We start from the raw sequence: 18,772 nt of genomic DNA, 5'->3' as shown, positions 1-18,772 counted from the left end.
AGGTCCAGAGTGTGTCCACGTTCATGGGTCGGGCCGATGACATGTTGAGACAGCCCCATGGCCGTCATGGAAGCCATGAAGTCCTGAGCCGCCCCGGTCAAACTAGCCTCGGCATGGATATTGAAGTCCCCCAGGACCAGCATCCTGGGGGTCCTCAACACCAGGTCCGAGACCGTTTCCGTCAGCTCAGGCAGGGAGACTGTTGGGCAGAAGGGTGCACGGTACACCAACAGAATCCCCAATCTGTCTCGGTCGCCCAACACCAAGTAGAGACACTCCAGCCCTGGTCTCGAAGGGACAGGAAGTCCCGTGAGAGTGATGGAGGCCCGGTAAACCAAAGCGACCCCCCCTCCCCTCCCCTCCGGCCGTGAACAGTGCTGGACCAGCCTTTATTTAGGCCAGCCTTCCTCAAACTTGTGCCTTCCAGGCACATTTGTACTGCAACACCCAGAATTCCCACTCAGTGGTTCTGTTGGTTGAGAATTCTGGGAGTTGTGGTCCAAATGCCTCTGAAGGCCACCAGGTTGGGGGAGGCTGATTTAGGCACATGCTTTTGCACAGTGGAAGGTTGTTGTTTCTTGCTTTTCAGCGGCAACTGCTGCATCCTATTCATTTGTTTGTTTCAAAGAATTATTGAATAGTAGAGTTGGAAGGGGCCAGAAGACCAACGGGTCCTACCCTGGCAGGACACCAAATTAAACCATCCCTCTCAGATAGCTGTCCAGTTTGCTTAAAAGTGTTCTATCCTACCCTTTCAAAAACTCAGCGTGGCATGACATTTAATATTAAAACCAAAATAAAGCCAATATATGCAACAATAAAATTATGCCCAATGATTGTATTTCTGACATCTAAGGTTAATACCTTAGGTGCAACTGTTTATTATAACCAAAGCTATACCACCTATAAACAGCAGGTGGTATTGGAGAATCAGAAGATCCAGGGGAGCCCTGCAGGCGTTCAGAAGTGCCCCTTTTCAGGTGAAAAGCCCTGAGCAGGAATAAAAATCCTCAACCCAGTGAAGTCTGAACACGTTCAATGGCCACAGAATGCTGAGTGATTGCTGGGGGACCCCCACCCGGAAACCAGGTAGAAGAGGGAGTGGAATGAAATACTGGGGAGAAGGACATTGCTGCCTGATTGAAGAGCGAGCAGGAGTCCCCCATGCTGCAAATACATAATAGATGCTTGCATCAGTGATGGAACCATTTCCAACAGCTCCATCATCTCTTTCCTCAGAGCAAAGAATAGGCAGCAACTCTTATTCATACTCAGCAGCTTTCCTGATAAACTGGGTGTTGCTCTATCTGCAGAGGAGGATAGAATCCCACTTCTGGCCCTCTCATATTTTAAGTTCTCTGTCCATAGATATTTCAGCCGGAATTCTGAAGGTTGTATATCATACAAATCACGATATATCGATCGGTTTTGTTAAAATGTGCACAATCACAAAATTAGTAAGCCTGTGATTGCGTCTCAGGCATTTTTGCAGGGTGAGTGGCTATCAATCTTGCGTCTTAGGGAACTGTGTAGGCATTTTGGCAACTCCCTTGCTATGTAAGGGAGGGAGCCATCAGATCTTCACTTTCTGCCTTTCATGCATTATATGGATGAAGCCCTGGGCAGAGCATGATCTGCCCTTCTTTGAATATGACAGAGTAATCAGTGGCAGAGTTGAAAATTGTTCTAATTGCTGAGTGCAGGCTTTCCTGCCGAGTGCAGTATTGTGGAGAGACGTCCTCTCCCCCACCCCTCTGTTGCTGGGAAGGTTAATTAGTGTAGGACTGAACATCATTTCCTTTGATCTTCCAGCCTTGATTCATTAATTTTCAAAAAGAGGCAATGGTGAGAGCCAAAAGGATCCGCCTCAGATCTCATATTAGGCAACCACCGGATCTCCACACACATCAGTTTTTGCTCATTCAGAGATGGCTGAATAAATGCCACATTACAGTGCTTTTTGCAGGAAAGTGCATGGTGGGAATCCATGAAAGATTCATTTGCTCTTTCTTCTTTTGCATAATAGGTAGGAAGTACATGTGCATCTCTGAGTGGTAAAGAGCTGCAACATGAAGAATCACACCAAGCTGGAGAGCCTTGTATCCTTTTGATATGGGGCAGAAAGTGGAGTTGTAAACTGACAATGTCCTCCTCCTCCCATGCTGATGACCTCTGGATGTAAGGAGCTTAGATTTTTCACAGCTAAGCACAGGCTCTTGATTTCTCCTAGAGCAAGTGCCACAGTGGAAAAGTGACTGGTGGGGCTCCCTAGAGCATCACTGGAGGGGGTGATGGGGTGTCCAGGCTGGGGCTGGGCTGAAGGCAAAGGAGTGGCATGGTCACCCCACTTCATGTCCAGGCTTCATAGGGGTGCCTCACACTGCTTCATGGGTGGCCTGGCCCTAGCAGTGGAGGAGACTTTCCTCTCTCCACCTTTGGAATAAGATCCAGCTGTCAGTCCCATCAGTTTCTGTACCTGGAATGAAAAAAGAGCCATCTTGTCCTCTTTCTCAGGTGGCAAAATGTTTGTTTCAGAGCTGCAAGCCACGGATTACAACCTCCAAATGTCTGGGAGCTGCAAGATGGACACAGCCCCTGTGAATGTCATCTCCCTTCACAGACTTTACATCATCCTCTTCATTTGTAACCCTTCCTCATCTTCCCACTGCCTTTCCTATGTTTTTTTCTTACCCAGAAAATCATCCGGGATGGAAAGGTGGAGCAGCTGGATCATGCCTTCTGATGGGAAATGGTGGGAGCAGTCTGTCTAGGAACAACCTGGGCAGCACATGGATTTATGCTTATAGGAAAGGACTAATCTCTCTTGAATGGCAGGTCCTAGTTTAATTGCACACTTCTTGTTCTAGAGAAGGGCCTGGGTAACAGCTCATGCTTGCTTGTCCTGTTCTAACACTGCTTCTGATTCACTTCAACAAATTTACCAAGATTAATAAAATAAATTTCCATAAATATCCTTAAGCATGAGTTACCATTTAGCCTTAATTACTTATTTCACGGCGGCAGGGTTGCTACTTGGGCCAGGACCTATGGCTTTCTGGGCAGCAGTAAACTGTGCCCTGACATGCCTTGCTTCCTTCTTCATATTCGTTCTCCACCAGATCTGTACCATGTAATGTGGGCCACAATGCTATGCATGTTTAGACTGAAAACGTCCTATGGATTGCAGCATGCTGGGAACTGTAGGCATTTTTTTCAGTCTAAACATGTCTAGTTTCAGTCTAAAATTGCACCCTTAGGTAGCTACCCTGCCTGGAATTTCACTGCAGCTCCTGGGCACTCTATATTGCCCTATGATCTGGCACCGATACAGCCCATCCATTTCTATCTTTCCCCAAAATAAACATTTCAAAGGAGATGATATGAGCAACAGAGATAGACTCTGAGATTAATAATATCAGTTTAGCAGCCCTGTTTGGCATAACTTTAAACCATGGAGGGCCACTGCCTGACCAGAAAGGAGGATGTATCCAGTATGAATGTAGTTCTAATGAACTGTATTCAGCTTCATGAATGGCAGGATTGATTCCATGTTCAGCAGACTATTGTAGGTACTACATTCTGCCACTAGAGGGAGACAAGAGACCACGCACAATGTACAGTTATTTGCTATTTGTATTCTAATTGGCCCTCACTGCACCAGGTCTTTAATATTGCTTGTTTCAGGGTGGGGGTGGGGGTGGTGCGGATAGTGGGGTAAAATATGTGATTAAACTATAGCATAACAATTCAATTTCTTTGCCAAGCAGGTAGGCAGAAGGATGAAAATAAGTGGCAAGGTAGAGATGAACAGTCATATTACTTTGTGATTTGAGCTGCTGGTAGAGGAAAACATATATCCTTGGAACCAAGGTAAGAAAGTATTGATAGATGTGGAGGAGGGAGCCGAACAAGGAATCCAGTGTTTTTTTTCTCAGCTGTCTCTTCAGCAATGCACTTTCCCCTTATTGTGCCACACTTCCAACATTGGAAAGACCTGTGGGAAGCCACAACCTGTCCTTTTTCTTATACCACCTGTCCCAGGTGAATCTGTATTAGAGGCACTAAATGCAGGAAGGAATGGAGCAGGTATCTACCTCATGCAATATAGTGATTGTTACTTAGAAGAACATGGATAGCACGGTCCTCTGAACGTGGGGGATTATGGGCGTTCTTGGAGGGTGGAAGGAGCTCAGAGGTGGTCCTCCTGCCCTGAAAACACTTGGGTGGCCCATTTCAATGTACTAAGTACTTTGCCTTGGAGTGTGAGGGAAGGAGGAGAAGGTGCTACACGAATACTTTGATCCGGGAGGCTGAGCTTGTCTCTCCCCCTTTTATGACCTTGGAGTTTTAGCCAGCAAGGTTCCTTCCATGCTGGCAGGAAGAACTTTGAGTCCTAGCTCTGACCTCAAAGGATATTTCTGAATTTGGAAATGTTGTCATGCAAAGTTCTTCAATATTTACAGACATTCATGTTTTAATTAACTGCCTGCCTCTTGGAATTTAATGTAAGGTCAGTACAAATGAACCTCTTTGGCAGCTAGAAGACTAATATTAGTTTCCAAAGCTGGAGCTGGGACTCCCAAATATCCTACTGTTACCCAAACTGGGAAACCTCATAAAGTGATGAGTTTGCCTTGTGTGCCTGACCAACAACAAGCCAGTTGAGATGACTCTTCAGAAGGAGGCAGCTGTACTACAGGAGAAAAGGGGACTACACACACACAAGCAAGCCAAGGTTACATGCAGCACCTTCCCAAACAGTGCAGGTTTCTAACTTTTATGCTGCTGGATAAAGAGTCTATTCTCCCTCCCTCTGCTCCATCCATTGTTCTAGTGGAATGCTCTTGCTTTAGCCTCGGCTGTCTCCAACCTTTCTCAGCTGCTCCTTCCTCACCTCCCTTGGTATTTGGGAGGGATCACTTCCTTAGTTTACACGGGGGTCGGCATCATGATTCAGCCCACAACTGGGACCTGAATATGTCTTAACAGCACAGATTGAACTAGTCCAACGATGGTTGCAAGGGACACAGTCTTTCTGATTTCTCTGTAGTCCATTTGGTGAAGTCCACATGTACAAGTGACATTTGTGCTGCTTGAATTTCACTAGGTCATATGGCAACGACAAGCATGAATCAAGTGTGGAAAAACAAGAACATCAGCTTGGCAACCAAATGGAGATAGGGCCAAGTGATCGTTTTCCCTATTGCAACCTTACAGTTGTCACAGTTGGACAATGAAAAGGTTAGACAAGAGGGAAATTGACTCATTCAAACTGTGGTGTTGCTGGAGGCTCCTGTGCATTCCATGGACAGCGGGAGTCATGAACAAGCAGCTTCTGGAGCATATTAAACCAGATGCATCCCTGGTTGGCAAGATAACAAAACTGAGGCTCTTGTATTTTGGCCACTTTATTGGCCATTGGTATCAAGCTCATTGGTAAAAGATATAGTGCTTGGAATGCTCAGTGGCAAGAGAAAACCAGGTTTCCAAAGAGCAAAGTGGTTAGATGTTATCAAAACAGATACGGGCCAGAGTATAGTTCAGCTGAAAGAGGTGACACGGGATTGATAAATGTGGTGAGATTTGGCCCATAGGATGGCCTATAGTTGGACACAAACGAACAGCTGAACAACAACAACAACAATAACAGTCATCACTGTGTACATGACAAGTTGGAGTGCCTCTTGAGGTTTATGATTAGGAGTATTAGCCTATAATTATGGCGGTCTGTACTCTGTCTGCTGGCCATAGAATTGCGCCCTAATGAATTAAATTTCTGTATGGAATGATTAAGCAGATTTTAAAAGAGTAGATGAATAGTAAAATCTCCATTTGGTCAGAGGAGGGGGTAGAATGGCATTTATGTAGTTTGGCTGATGAGCCATATAGAAATGTAATAAAGAAATAAAATAAAAATTACCACTATTTCTCAGAGATCTATGTAAGGATACTAACACAATAATGCTGAACACAGACACTAGCAGCCAGTGGGGTTTTTGGTATACAAACTCCAGAGTATAAGTCATATATCTGAATAATGGTCATTTCTTAATTGTTATATGCTGTTTCTCAGCCTCATATACCCCCCTCCAAATCCCAGTTCACAACATAGTAAGCAGTAGCAATAATAGTTGAAAAACAAACCATTAAAAACACTAAAAATACCAACAGTATTAACAAACCTCTAGGGGTACAGAAGCAGAAGCAGAACATCTCAACAAAAATGTGTTAACATTCTTTCAGAAGGCTGGGAAGAGAAGAATTAAAATGAGGACTCTGAGGGATGGCGTCTCAGAGTTCAGGAGTCACCACAAGAAGGGCCCTGTTCAGCTAACACACCAAGCGTGCCTGAGGCAGGGGCAGCATGTGAGACAGAGCAAATGGAAAGAGGCGCATGAGAGGTGGAAGTCTTTCATATACCCCAGACCAAAACCATGTAGGTAACAAAAACTTTAAAAGCAATAGCTGGCACTTTGTTTGGACTCGAAAACTTAAAAGAAGCCGATGCAGATTAAACTGCGCCAGAGTGACATGCTCTGAATAAATGGGCCCCTGCCAATAGGATGGCAACTGGGTTATCAAATAGATGCAATTCCCTCATCCCATTCAAATACAGTCCCAGGTGGAATGTGTGGAATGATGGTCCAACGGGATGTACTCAAAGCATTATGCTAGTGGCGACATTCAGCTACTCTAGAAGATGCTGCAGCTGGAGCTAGCAGAGTCTTCTTGCTCACAGCTGCATGTCCTGCAGCCCGCTCCTCCATGGCCAGGACCACATCTTGAAGAACCCCTGGACCTTCCAAAGCAGTGCTTGAGCCATACAGAGCAACCTAACTCTCCGTTCCCAGACTGGCTTTCCTATTGACCCAAAGCACATTTTGTTTTGTCTGGATTAATTCTCACACTGCTGGCTCAGATGCAGCCAATCACAGTCCCCCAAAACCAGTCTAGGATTTCAACTGCTTCTCTAACTTTTGATGGGAAGAAAGATCTGGGTGTCATCTGTATACTGAGGATGCCTTATTCCAAAACTCTGGGTAAATAGTGAGAACGTAGCTGCTGCATTGGTAAAGTCTCAACACTTTTCTTTTAGTAGCTCTCCTGCCAGTTCCCAGGAAGCATGCATGTGGGATTGTGACCAGCCCTAGAGACAGAGTGGACTATTCTGGTAAAAATCTTTGAACATCTCGAGTTGCTGGGAAATTTCTAACTTTTTCTTTCCTGCTGGAGGAAACGTTTTATTGGGATTAAAAAAATGAAAGAAAAATCTTCCTCTTCCTTCCAAGGTAAGTTTTTAGTTTTTTGTGCAGAAGAGAAGTGCGTCCATAGTCAACACATCTCCTTTGGATTCACCTTGCATGCACACAGTGTGTGCTGCATATTGGCATAACATATTAAAACGAAACCAGAAATGCCTGAACTCTTACCAATATTTAAGAAGTACTGTGTATTCTGGGACAGAATAATATATTTTTGCAGTTTTTGCCCCCTAAGCTTAGTTTTCCAATCTTCTGGAATGAAAAATGTTTCCCCATGTTTAAATGAAAGCATTTTCTGAATTATTCTAATGAGACGCTTTAAACATTTTTGCATCTTACCTTGTGGTTTGTAGAATGAATTTTAGCATGGACTTGTCACAGAAGAGACCTTTTGTTTTCCTTTTATTTCAATCATGCTAGCCATAGGTGGACCATGACAAGTGCTACTGGGATATCTCTGCAGATTGTGCATACATACACATCCCAGTCAAATTCACCCACCTTGAGGAGTAGCAACATTTACCCGTGTTAGGAAGTAATCATGTTGGGCTATATGTCATTAGCTGCTGTTAGTGAGGGTGGAGTGATGCCATAAAATGGGGTAAGCATTGCTACATGGGACAATGGGATATGGAGACACTTTTTCAGCAGCCTTTCCATGCTACATAATCTATAATGTCTAATCTTTCCAAACCAACAAGCATTTCTTATTTCTCTCTTTCCTCTCTCCTCCTGCAGCTGAGGTTATGCTTTGGTTTGAGGCAACCTCATTTATAAATGTATTATTCATCTTCCTGAAATGATTTCTACACACAGTGACGCTGGTTCTTTAATAATGTGGTATCCGACATGTTATGGATTGTATGGGTAATAAATGCTGAACAGATGACACTGAGAATGACAAAGAATGCTAAGGCAAGATGTAAGCATCATCCATATACAATGTGTGTGAGCTTACAGCCTGAGTTTGATACGAAGTAGATGCCAGTATAAATTGAACACTTGTCCCATCATTGTGGGCTCCAAACATGATAAAGTACTTCATGGATTTGTTAGGACATGTTTGGCTTTCTGATGTCTGTGGACTCCATTTAGAGAGAGTTAATTGTTTTTATATTTTAAAATTAAATACATACCTCTGTTGCTGACTATCCTTATGCTGTAATATTTTCTGTGTTTATCAGGTGCACTTCTATATAACTTTAAATGGGTAAAAAGCCTACAGCTCTACTTTCTGAGACACGCTGGGAGTTGTAGGCTTTTTTTGCTGTCTAAATGTGCATGGGATTGTACCCTAAATGTTTTTAATCTTTTATCAAAAAGGATACAATTTCAAAGAGATAAAATGGAGAAGAGAAAGACTATGGGAGCCAGTTCCTTGGAGGAAAAAAAGAGGCACCAAAACTTAAAAATGAACAAATAAAGAAAGAAAGAAGGTGTAGAGATGAAAAATAAATACAGAGAAATAAAATGGATTGGTGGTAAGTACTTGGCTGATTAATTTGCTGATCCACAATGGACTTCCCTTTTTAATTTTTCTAGATTGTTCTCTTCCTGTGCTTATTGTGAGAGCTGGAGGTTTTACGGATGAAATACGCACTTTACTGTTAGCGTTGCTCCCTGGTCAAAGCATCTAATAAATGACTCTTCAAAATACATTTTAAAAACTTCTAATTAAGTCTGATTTGGACATCACCCTGTGGTGATATGCTGAATGTTCCTATAGCGTGCAGCCTTGTTGTGGTGTAAAAATTCCCTGTCCATTTCACCTCCTTGATAAAATGAGTTTCCACTTGAGGTTGAGAGGTAAGTTGAATACATTTCTTCTCTACTCTACTCATCCTTGAAGCCTCAGTGCACAGTTCTTGAAGCTTAAGCAAGGTGTTGCATGTCATCTAGCTTTAGGGCTGCAACAAAGGGAAAAAAATCAGAAAGAAAAGGCAGTCCGACAAGTAGGGGGGAAACACTGGCAAGACGCATGGTTTGATTTCATGGTATGTGCGGAATGAGTGACAGGATTATTCCACTACTTGGGGATAAGGTCTGTGGCGAACTCAGCCAGGGTGCAAAATATCACACAGAGTGAAGCATTTTCATGAATGGCAATGTTGTGTTAAAATGGAGCTGAGCCGTAGAATTCCTGTAATGTGCCAAGTTACAGACCCAAGCCATATAGGACGGCCTTGAAAAGAGGCGCAGTGGCTACACTGGGGGAGCCATGACTGGGGGTCGAGCAGATGCTTTGCCCGCAGAAGGTTGCAGGATCAGTCCTTGGTATCTGCAGGAGGACTACAAAATACTGCAGAGAGCTGCTGTACGTCCACAATACTAAACTGGATGAACTAATGGTCTGACATGGCAAAAACATCAGGAGAGATTTGCTTCTTTTCAATACATGGTTTTGCCACTAGAGGGAAGTGTTGGCGAAAGGAAGTTCTTTGCCTGTTTGGTGTAGCAGCTCTTCCAGAGAATAGAAAGGTGCCGCGAAATTCTCTGTGATTCTCCTGTCATTTGCAATAAATGCGGCAATGGGAATGCATGTTACAATGAGTGGAAATCAGCCAGAGGAGATGTGTGATGTGTACCTTGAATAAAATCCCGGTGTTGCAGTGGTAGAGGTTGAGGCAGTCTTTTCCAGAGGAAGGTGGGGATTGTTTTCACATCAGAAAATGCTTGCCCTTATGACCGGTGTGCTGCATGTCAAGGGGGTGAGTCTGTCTGTTGAGGAAGCCCTAAGGATGCACTGCAGCTCTTCTCACAGATTCACAATACACAACCCTCCCCCTCTGTGATTCACGTTGTGGGTCTGCAGCATCTGATGCCATGGAGGAAAGACACCTTCAGCTTCATCACGCACAAAGCACAGTAGCCCTTCATTTTTATCTGTAAAAGTAAATGATAATCTTTTATTTAGCTTGTATCCAGGAAAGGTGTGTATTTGTGGACTGCAGTACACCTGCTTTTTACTCTCAGTGACTCCCCCACCTGCTCCCCCATCTCTGAGAGCCTGATCATCGGTCCATCAGCCCACCATATGCAAAGCTCATTCCAAGAGACATCACTGGCTATGTTTGTTTGTCTCTTGTACCAAAAACAATGAAGAGTCTTGCAGTGCCTTACAAGCACACTGATTAATTAACCTTTCAGAGACTAAAACCCACATCTTTGGATGCATGAAATATTTCCTTCAGTGGGTCCAAAAAAGTTCCTGTAGAAAACTCTCCATTCGTTCTTTCCATGACAGATGTTGCTGATATACTAACACCCACAGAGCTTTGGAGAAGACCACTGTGCAACGTCCGTATGGTATGTCTGGGTTTTGTAACCCCATTAATCGCTTTGTCTGCAGTGAAAAGATGGGACTTGGCCAGATTTCACGGAGGAAAGTCCTCAGCCTTGAAAGACATGTGGTACGTGCATGTGCATGAAGATAACACATCCTGGAGCAGCTTGAACATGTCAAGTATGGCTCATCAGATGCTATTTCAACACCAGTCTTTTTACCTTTAGTGTTTTCACTTCTGCCATGTGGCTTTTGCTTTCCTCTGCCCTTGAGAAAGCTGCAACTTTTCATACCACTTTTCTCCCTGTTTCCCTGGTGACAGATATGAATCAGTTCACTGGGCCAGCTTTGGGAAGTATAGATTATGCATCAGCATTTCCTGATAGATTTTTCCTGAAATTGAAACTTTTGCTGGAGGGGGCTTGGGAGGGGGGGAGGACAGCCACAGTGGATGCTGAGAGCCTTTCTGTGCTGCAGGCAATGTGCTCGCTTGGCCGAGGCAGCCATCCATCCTGCCAAAGAGGTGATGCTTCAGCACTAGACGGTGCCACAGTCCACCAAAGAGACCTTTGCTCAGCAAGCTTCAATGAGCTTTGGCAGCATCCAGACATTGCAAAGTAACGGAAGCCATGGAGTCGAGGAAAATGAAGCCTCCCTGGAGTTCTCTGCATGGCCCCTCTTGCTTGCTTGGCGGAATGTTGGCACAGCAGTTTGCAATGAGCATCTCCGGAACAGAAGGTGTCTCTGCCTAATAGGAGACTGTCGTGTCACCCCTCTGCACTGCTAATTCTTTCTTACGCATCCCCATGCCTTTTCACAGAGCACAGTAGTAGGCAGGAGACATATAATGAGGAGGTGCGTGATATACAGTATAAAAGCCCTGACAAACAGCATCTGACATCTTCCGGGGAAGCATCCTTTCCCATTTGACTTGCTGAAATTTCACGTCTATTCTTGGCAACCAGCAGCTGCTGGTATGAAGGAGAGTTTTTCACGTGGCAAAACGTGCTACTTAGCCTTGTACAGAGTAATTTTAGGGGGTGTCACCTACACCCTGCACCATCCACCTGCGGTGCTTCTGTTCCTGCCTCACACTGTGACTGATGCTGATTTTACATATTTCTAAAGCATCTGTATTATGCACTACCTTATATGCAGCACTGCTTCCTTCTCCTCTGGAATGAGGCACTTCTAGCTTTTGTGACCAACTGAGAACCTGCTCTATGCAGAACGTCACAGCAGCATTGCTCCTTTCGTATAGAAGACCAGCTAGCAGGGCTTCCTTGGGATGATGTGGTACCAAGGGGTTGCATTAACAAGAGGGGACACTATGAAACACCCCCCTCCCTCTGAATGCATAGATGCCAGTGAAGAGTAAATGAGGTTTGTTATTTGGGTGCTTCTTTGATGGCCATTGCAAAGAACCCAGGCTAAGCGGGTGGGCGGCAGCATCTGCAACACAGTGACCAACCAGTTGCCTCCAGGGATTTCACAAGCAAGGCTTGGGGGCTGACTTCCTCGCCCACCCTTGCCCTGAGCAACAGGCAAAACTAGCCTGAGGGACACTGAATAGCAGGGTTCCATTCAACCCCCATGACTGATAGCCACTGATAGATGCTTCCACCACAGATTTGTTTAACCCCCTTTCTCAAAGCCATCTAATGGTCACCATCTTGTGGCACTGAATTCCAAATGAACTGTCTCTGGGAAGTTTATCTGGGCCTGTATATCAGGATTCCAGTCTCAGTACTGAATTACACAAATGGTGTTTTCCTAATTTGGAGGGACTCCCCTTGCCCATTGGGGCAGGCATTTTTAGGGGGTTGGGGAACTGTCAGGGAGGTGGTAAACAGTGGGAGTTTCTCTGGATCTAACTCAAGGGCCTTTGGGCCAGAGCAACCTCAGTCCCCATACCCTCTGTCCTTTATATGGTTTTGCAGGATGATGGACTCTTTGGGATTGCAAGGTTAATCTCTCTGCCATCTGCTATCTGCACCTTATCCATTTCTATCTGTCCCTAGGAGGAGGCATACACTGGAATGCAGTGAATTCCATGCTATGGTAATGGGGTCATTTAAGTCTGACAGTGCTCTTGTATGCTGATGTACATCCACCCAGGATTTTGCTGGAGAATTTCATTATACTTTTTTGAGGTATAAATTGAGTGATTTATAATAGCTGAAGATCTGTTTTCCCTTTATCTTCTCTGTTAATGGAGAATGGGACAGAAGAGTTCTTTTTCCCTCTCTCCTAGCAATCCTTTCCCCCAATCTTTGGGAAGAAGCCCTTTGAAGCCTGCGTCTTCATTGTTGTGAAACATGGGCTTTGAACAGAACAATGCCATTTCTTCCCTCTTTCTTAGTTCTGGCTTTTTGGTACCTAAAAGAAGTGATGCTTTCAGGGAGTTTTTGTACTAGTGGAGAAGCAGGATGCAACAAAAGGTGCTTTTACACTTTTGAGCATTTACTATTTTTTGCACATTCTTTCTTTTTCTCTCATGTGAACTTTTTATGGCTTTAGTTCTGTAGACATTACAGCTTGTTAGAGTTCTACTGATATTTCAGTTTGATGAATTAATGATGCCCACCCCCAGCACCTTTCCTCTAGTGAGAAGGAAATTCAGTTTCTGTCAGATCATTTTTGTTGTTAAAATGCATTCTACAGATGAAAGTTCAACTTGTTAAATGTATGTGCTGGCATTTGTGGTCTCATGTCCCCAAAATGAACTACAGAAAGGTAAAGACTCATTACTTCACAAAATATTGTGTTAGTCTGTGTTTATTTTACTAAAGGCATCTACAGATGGCATCTCTTTAGCTTCTGTACTACAATGATTCCAGTCAATGAACAAAATGACCTTCATGGGTGGAGTAACACCAGCAAATTGGACTCTTTAAGAGAATGACTAATCTATGGATGTCTACCTTGTAAAAGGGACTGAAAGGGAGCTACTGGGAATAACTCTGTGCCATCTAAATCTAGAGGCAATTATTAAATGAGGGATATTTTGGTGCAATCAGCTCCATGAGAGAAAGCCTGTGTCATCGCTGACTGAAGAAAACAATAGAAGACTCTTCATTAACACCACCATGTTTTGGCAGAAGATCTGGGTTTCAGGTGTCTTTTAACTACAGGATTTCAAAATGTCTACCTTTGTGACATTCTTTCCACATTATCATATCTACCAACAACTCATGGCAGAAATGGAATAATGGAAGGAGCCCTCTGACCCAAGGCCTTGGTTCTCCAATAAAGCTCAGCTTCTGCAAATGACTCTCCCAAAGACTGGATCTCTCAGATTCATAGGAGCTCAAGACTATGGAAATGAGCACATGCCCTCTAAGGCTGCTGTTAGTACCTCATAGGAGATGGAGCTTTGAGAGATCCATGCTGACCAGCTTACGTTTTGCCTCTTGTCTATTGCTAGAATAGAAGCTCATTTTATGATGTACTAACCCCGCTTAGCAGCTCTTAAAGAACACTAGCCAACAGCCTATTAGTCTTGCTGGGTTCCTGCTTACTGGCATTGCCAGTCATAGCCTCCTGCTACCAGAGCTTCAGGTGCTTGATTGACCTGCTGCTTTCCCAGGGCCAAGCCAGGACAGCCTTGAACTCACCCAACACTCCCTTGTGGTTGCACTTTTCAGGGGAAGAAAAGTGCTGGTGGGTAAGGTTTTCTTCAGAAAATTGGCCTGCCATTACTGATTTCCTTGCTGGAGAACCCTTGATAAGTCCGCAATGATCTCCTGAATTCCCTAACCTATTATGGAAACCATTGCTCTACCTCGTCCCATCTATTTACTTGTCAGCCATGAAATAATTTCCCATCTACTGATAACCTGTAAGATCTCCTGGTGAGAAATGTGTCGCATCTATTTTGTGTAATGCTAAGAACACAGCCTCTGAATAAATGTATGACAATAATGTGTGGGTTACATAGTGTAGTGTAGTGTAGTGTAGAGTGTGGTATTCTTATAGCTGGATTCTAACACTCTCCTTGTTCTCATTTGGTCCCATTAACTGGTGACACGTACTGTGCAGAAGACAAGTGTCAGTGGCTACAAGCTAAGGGTCTGAGAGCCATCATGGTGTAGTGGTCACATTGTTAGACTTGGAGGACCTGGCTCCAAGTCCACTTGCAGCTGTAGAGCTCACTAAGTTAGCCAAAATATCAGCCTAGGGATAGGCAAACTGTGTCTTCCAGCTACTTTAAATCACAGCCCACATAATTCCTGACCATTGGCTCTGCTGGCTGAGGCTTATGGGACCTGTGGCCCATAACATCTGGAGGGCACCTTGTTATCTTTCACATTTTATCCTAGCCTAACGTAAGCAACAATGTGAGTAATAAGAACAGAAAATGATGGGCATGATCTAACTAGTTTTAAGCACATTTAAGACTCTTTAAGAAAACAGTGACGGACTCTTTAAACGGCCAACTGTTTAAGTTAGCTGAATTTAGATCAAATTAAAATCAATAGGACAAGTTGGTCATGACTTACACCCAATGGATTTCAATGGGAGTTAAGTTCAATTCATTTATTGTAAATGCAGCCCATTGTACAAATTGCCTTGCTGGGTCAGGCTAAGGTTCATCTAATCCAGCATTCTGTTTTCAACAATGACCAGCCACTTGCTTCCGGCTGCTTATAAGCAAAGCATAATGTTGCTGGTCTCCCTCTGTCATTTGTCCCTAGCATCTGGTGTTCAGAAATGTGCTACCCCTGATTTCAGTGAGAGAATTAGATATATGCAACTGTCTCCCACTGAAAACATTTAGATGTAAGGTACTTTAGCTGGATCCTGGCCGAAAGGGTAGATTTTAAACTACAAGGGGGTAGATTTAGATTTACCTTAAAATTTAGAGGGAGAGAAATTGCATTCTAACTACAGTAGAAATTCACTGATGGCACAGGATTTCCAGGGAAACTGTGCAACTGTCTACTGTGGAGGCTTTTAAGAAAAGGTTGGACCTGAATCTGTCCAAAATGCTTTAGATAAAGGATAGCTTATAACAGGGCAGTGGGGCCATCTACATAATTCACTGGGTCAAGTGCCAAAGGACTCTCAGACTCTGGAACTGATAGTCTTATGGGTGTGGGTGGGTGGGGAGCTCTCTCATAATATGGTGATCTATATTATTTCACCAAAATGTGGCAAGCCTCCCTCATTGGATCTGAAAGCCTTCTTGCTTATTCTGCTGAGAGCAGCCTTAGTTTTTGCCCCAAGGTCCTGTTTCGACGACGCCCGCGACTGGAGCACTTCAGTGCTGTGATCCCAGGTCTTTTTTCTCACCCACAGCCTAAATAAAGATGTTGAGCATGAACCAAGTGGTGCTCAGGCCTTGTGTTTTTTCAAAGCATATGGGTGACAGCTCATAGTAACAAGGATGTCAGAATTATTTTCCTGTGCACTGCAGACAGATCTCCAGGTAAGTGGTCTATTCTAATCTAACATAATTCTCTTGAATCAGTAAGACAGACTCTTTCCTGAGCAAGTGGATGTTACTGCATTGCTGAAAACCATTTTGGCTGTGTATTCAGCACTGCAGGAAAGTTGTTGCTAATATTCCGAAGCCCCTTGACCAAACCATCTCGTCTTCTAGTGCCTGCTCCCTTCCTTCATGTGATGAGGGCAAGAGGTGATTTGTTCAAATCCTTCTTATTTGTCTATGATGAAGCTGTATCGATTTCTGTGAATGATAAATATTGCATTATGCACTGCTTATAGCAAGCCTTTGCTGACGGGACTGAATTATCTTTGAGTATTTCATCCCATCTCCTCCTCACTGCCTCCCCCAGCCCTGATCAGCTGTCTGAAAAATCAGATTCCTCACAGCCTTCTTTGGCAAGCTTTTTTGCATTATTTGATAAATGTCTGCAGTTTGCTGCAAACATTGGAGGAGACAAACACAGTCTGCAGAGTGAAGGACAAATGCGATCTTAAGGCATTCCTACTCAGACTGCTAGAGCTGGTCCTAATGAAGCGAATGTACTTGATGGTTAGTGCCGTGCATGCAATCTTTTCTCTCCTCCCCTTGCCAGTCACTTTGGAAGCCAAACACAATTCCTTCTCTGATTGTCACACACAGGTCTCTGCTGGGGAGACAAAATGCCATTCAGTGGCACTGCGTTGGCTGCACCGAGCTGCTTTTTTCAAAATGTTAATTGTATTTTGACATTCCTGGTTGTGACACACAGTTTGATAATATTTGGCTCCTGGCTGACAGTGAGAGGCACATGGAGAGAGGGATAAGTCAAAGCTATTGTCAAGGCAGTTGCCTTGACCAGGAGTTTGGAGAAAACAAGGAAATGATGCAGCTCTATTCAGCCTCAGAGTTGCAAAGCATTTCTAATTATGAACAACTCTGTTCCTAGGAAACTAAGCAGCTAAGGGTACAAGCTGGACAGAAAAAAAGCCTATAACCCCTGGAAAAAAGGCTCTTTCTTCCTGTCTTAACTTGCACAGGATTGTACCTTTAGGCAGCCTTCCCCAACTAGCTGCCCTCCAAGTCTTTTGGACTAAAACTCCCACAATGCCCCATCAGCATGGCCCTTGTGGAGGTTATCTCATATCTGGAGAGCACCTGGATGGGGAAGGCAGGACTCAATCCACACCTGAACAGCTGCATGGCTCCAGTGGCTTCTCTTTGAAAATCAGGCCTGGGGGGCTTCAAAGAGAGCCCTTAAGTTGTCACCCTTTCTGTGATCAAGCATCAATGTTTGGGGTGAAGATAGGGCAAGTGGGTTGATGAATGGAAGGGAGGAGAAAGTAGGCCTTTAGGTCCCAATCCTGGTTGTGCTGGAGAGCATGTAACAGCGTAGAACTGCAGTCTTAGAAAATAACTCCATCCTTGTGCCCCTTTCCTTGCATTTGCTGCTTCATTATCCAGAAAGTTAGTTGTCAATAATTTCAGGATTTTCTTTAGGCATTAATCCAGCAATGACCAATTTCTGATAGTGAGTTCTGTCTCTTCTTTTTGGAAAAAGTGAAATATTGCCTAGACCTTTTGTCTTACCATTGCTTCCTTCTGGCTCTTCAGAATCACTGTTACAGGCTCTCACAATCACTCAAGGTTATTTTTATGTGAGGGGTTGCCTTTCCATATGCATGTCTTAAAAATAGTCATAATGATCATTTGCCTTCTGTCACTGCATCAGCAGCTCTCTGAGCCTCCTCAATAATGATGGGTAAACTTGGGCAGCTCATTTCTTACTGATATGGAAGCTAAAATAAAACATTTTAGCTGTCTTACAGTGACAATCCAATTGGCCTGTAGTATTATAGAATGTCCAACTGCCCCAAATGCTAGCATGAATGACCTAGCTAGTTGTCGGTTTTCTGATGCAAGACTTGCCAAGACATCTCTTACGAGATGAAACAACAACAACAAACCTAATTCTGTGTGTGGCATTCTTATAATAGATGCCAGTTCACACATGCATACTTTTCAATACTGTGTCTAGTTCATAGATTTCGTTGTATGTTGTCAAATTTGAGTGAATCGTCCACTGCTTGCTCCCCCAAAGAGGCTGGCTACTCCACTGTACCAATTCACCCCAGATTTTTTGGTCCTTTGAAAAATCAAATTATGAATCCCAGTTTTATCAAAATATCAGTTGGTTAAGGTTTGTAGATGAAAGCAGCATTAGTCTCAAGGGCTGAATCTGGTGCAAAGTTCTGTTTGTTTGTTTATTATTAAACTTATCTTCTACTTTATTAGCCCAAGAGCTCATGTGTTTTCTCAAAATTATAGAGTCATAGAATAGCAGAGTTGGAAGGGACCAAGAAGGCCAGTGGGTCCAACCCTCTGCTGTTGCAGGACACCAATTTACACCATCCCAAGATGGCTGTCCAGTTTCATTCTGAATGTCTCTAGTGTGGGAGAGACCATGACCTCTCTAAGCAACTGATTCTACTGTTGCATTGTTCTGACAGTGAGGAAACTTTTCCTGATCTCTAGCCTGAATCTGGTTTGCTGCAACTTGAGTTCATTATTCCATGTCCTACACTCTGGGATGAGCAAGAAGAAATCTTGTCCTACCTCTCTGTGACAGCGTTTCAGGTACTTGTGGAGTGCCATCATATTCCCCCTCAGTCTTCTTTTCTCAAGGCTGAGCATTCCCTGTTCTCTCAATCTCTCCTCACAAGGCTTTGCCCCCTCAAACATTTGATCATGTTGGTCTCTTCTGAACCCATTCCAATTTTTCTGCATCTTTCTTAAATT

General features: G+C 43.8%; 1 protein-coding gene and 2 long non-coding RNA genes across 12 annotated transcripts in view; all 3 read left to right on the top strand.

Annotated features, from left to right (window-relative positions):
- The window catches only part of LOC123030529, a 41,674-nt gene extending 38,695 nt beyond the window's left edge, over positions 1–2,979 (top strand). For both annotated transcript variants that reach the window (XR_006416121.1, XR_006416122.1), the window contains exon 2: positions 2,027–2,979. This is a non-coding gene — a long non-coding RNA (uncharacterized LOC123030529). The remainder of the gene's footprint in view (positions 1–2,026) is intronic.
- Positions 2,980–3,712: 733 nt separating this feature from the next.
- On the top strand, positions 3,713–8,641 carry LOC123030445. 2 transcript variants are annotated; one of them, XR_006416110.1, is made up of 5 exons: positions 3,713–5,241; positions 6,244–6,436; positions 7,097–7,289; positions 8,001–8,184; positions 8,586–8,641. It is a non-coding gene; the product is annotated as an uncharacterized LOC123030445 (long non-coding RNA). The 2 variants fall into 2 exon arrangements; XR_006416108.1 differs by having other exon boundaries at positions 3,713–6,436.
- Positions 8,642–8,689: 48 nt separating this feature from the next.
- Positions 8,690–18,772, top strand: part of GRM4 (glutamate metabotropic receptor 4) — a 325,286-nt gene continuing 315,203 nt past the window's right edge. For 2 of the 8 annotated variants that reach the window (XM_044444376.1, XM_044444367.1), the window contains exons 1-2: positions 8,710–8,743; positions 10,507–10,672. The gene's annotated coding sequence lies outside the window, so the exon portion shown is untranslated. Of the gene's footprint in view, positions 8,744–10,506; positions 10,673–12,566; positions 14,400–15,846; positions 15,977–18,772 lie in introns of all 8 variants that reach the window. The other 6 variants (XM_044444316.1, XM_044444341.1, XM_044444325.1 and 3 more) reach the window with 6 other exon arrangements.

Source organism: Varanus komodoensis, unplaced genomic scaffold, assembly GCF_004798865.1.
Source record: "Varanus komodoensis strain SLA01 unplaced genomic scaffold, ASM479886v1 scaffold1, whole genome shotgun sequence".
Taxonomy (NCBI): Eukaryota; Metazoa; Chordata; class Lepidosauria; order Squamata; family Varanidae; genus Varanus; species Varanus komodoensis.
The sequence above is the reverse complement of the archived record's forward strand: the minus strand, read 5'-3'. Positions and strand labels throughout refer to the sequence as shown.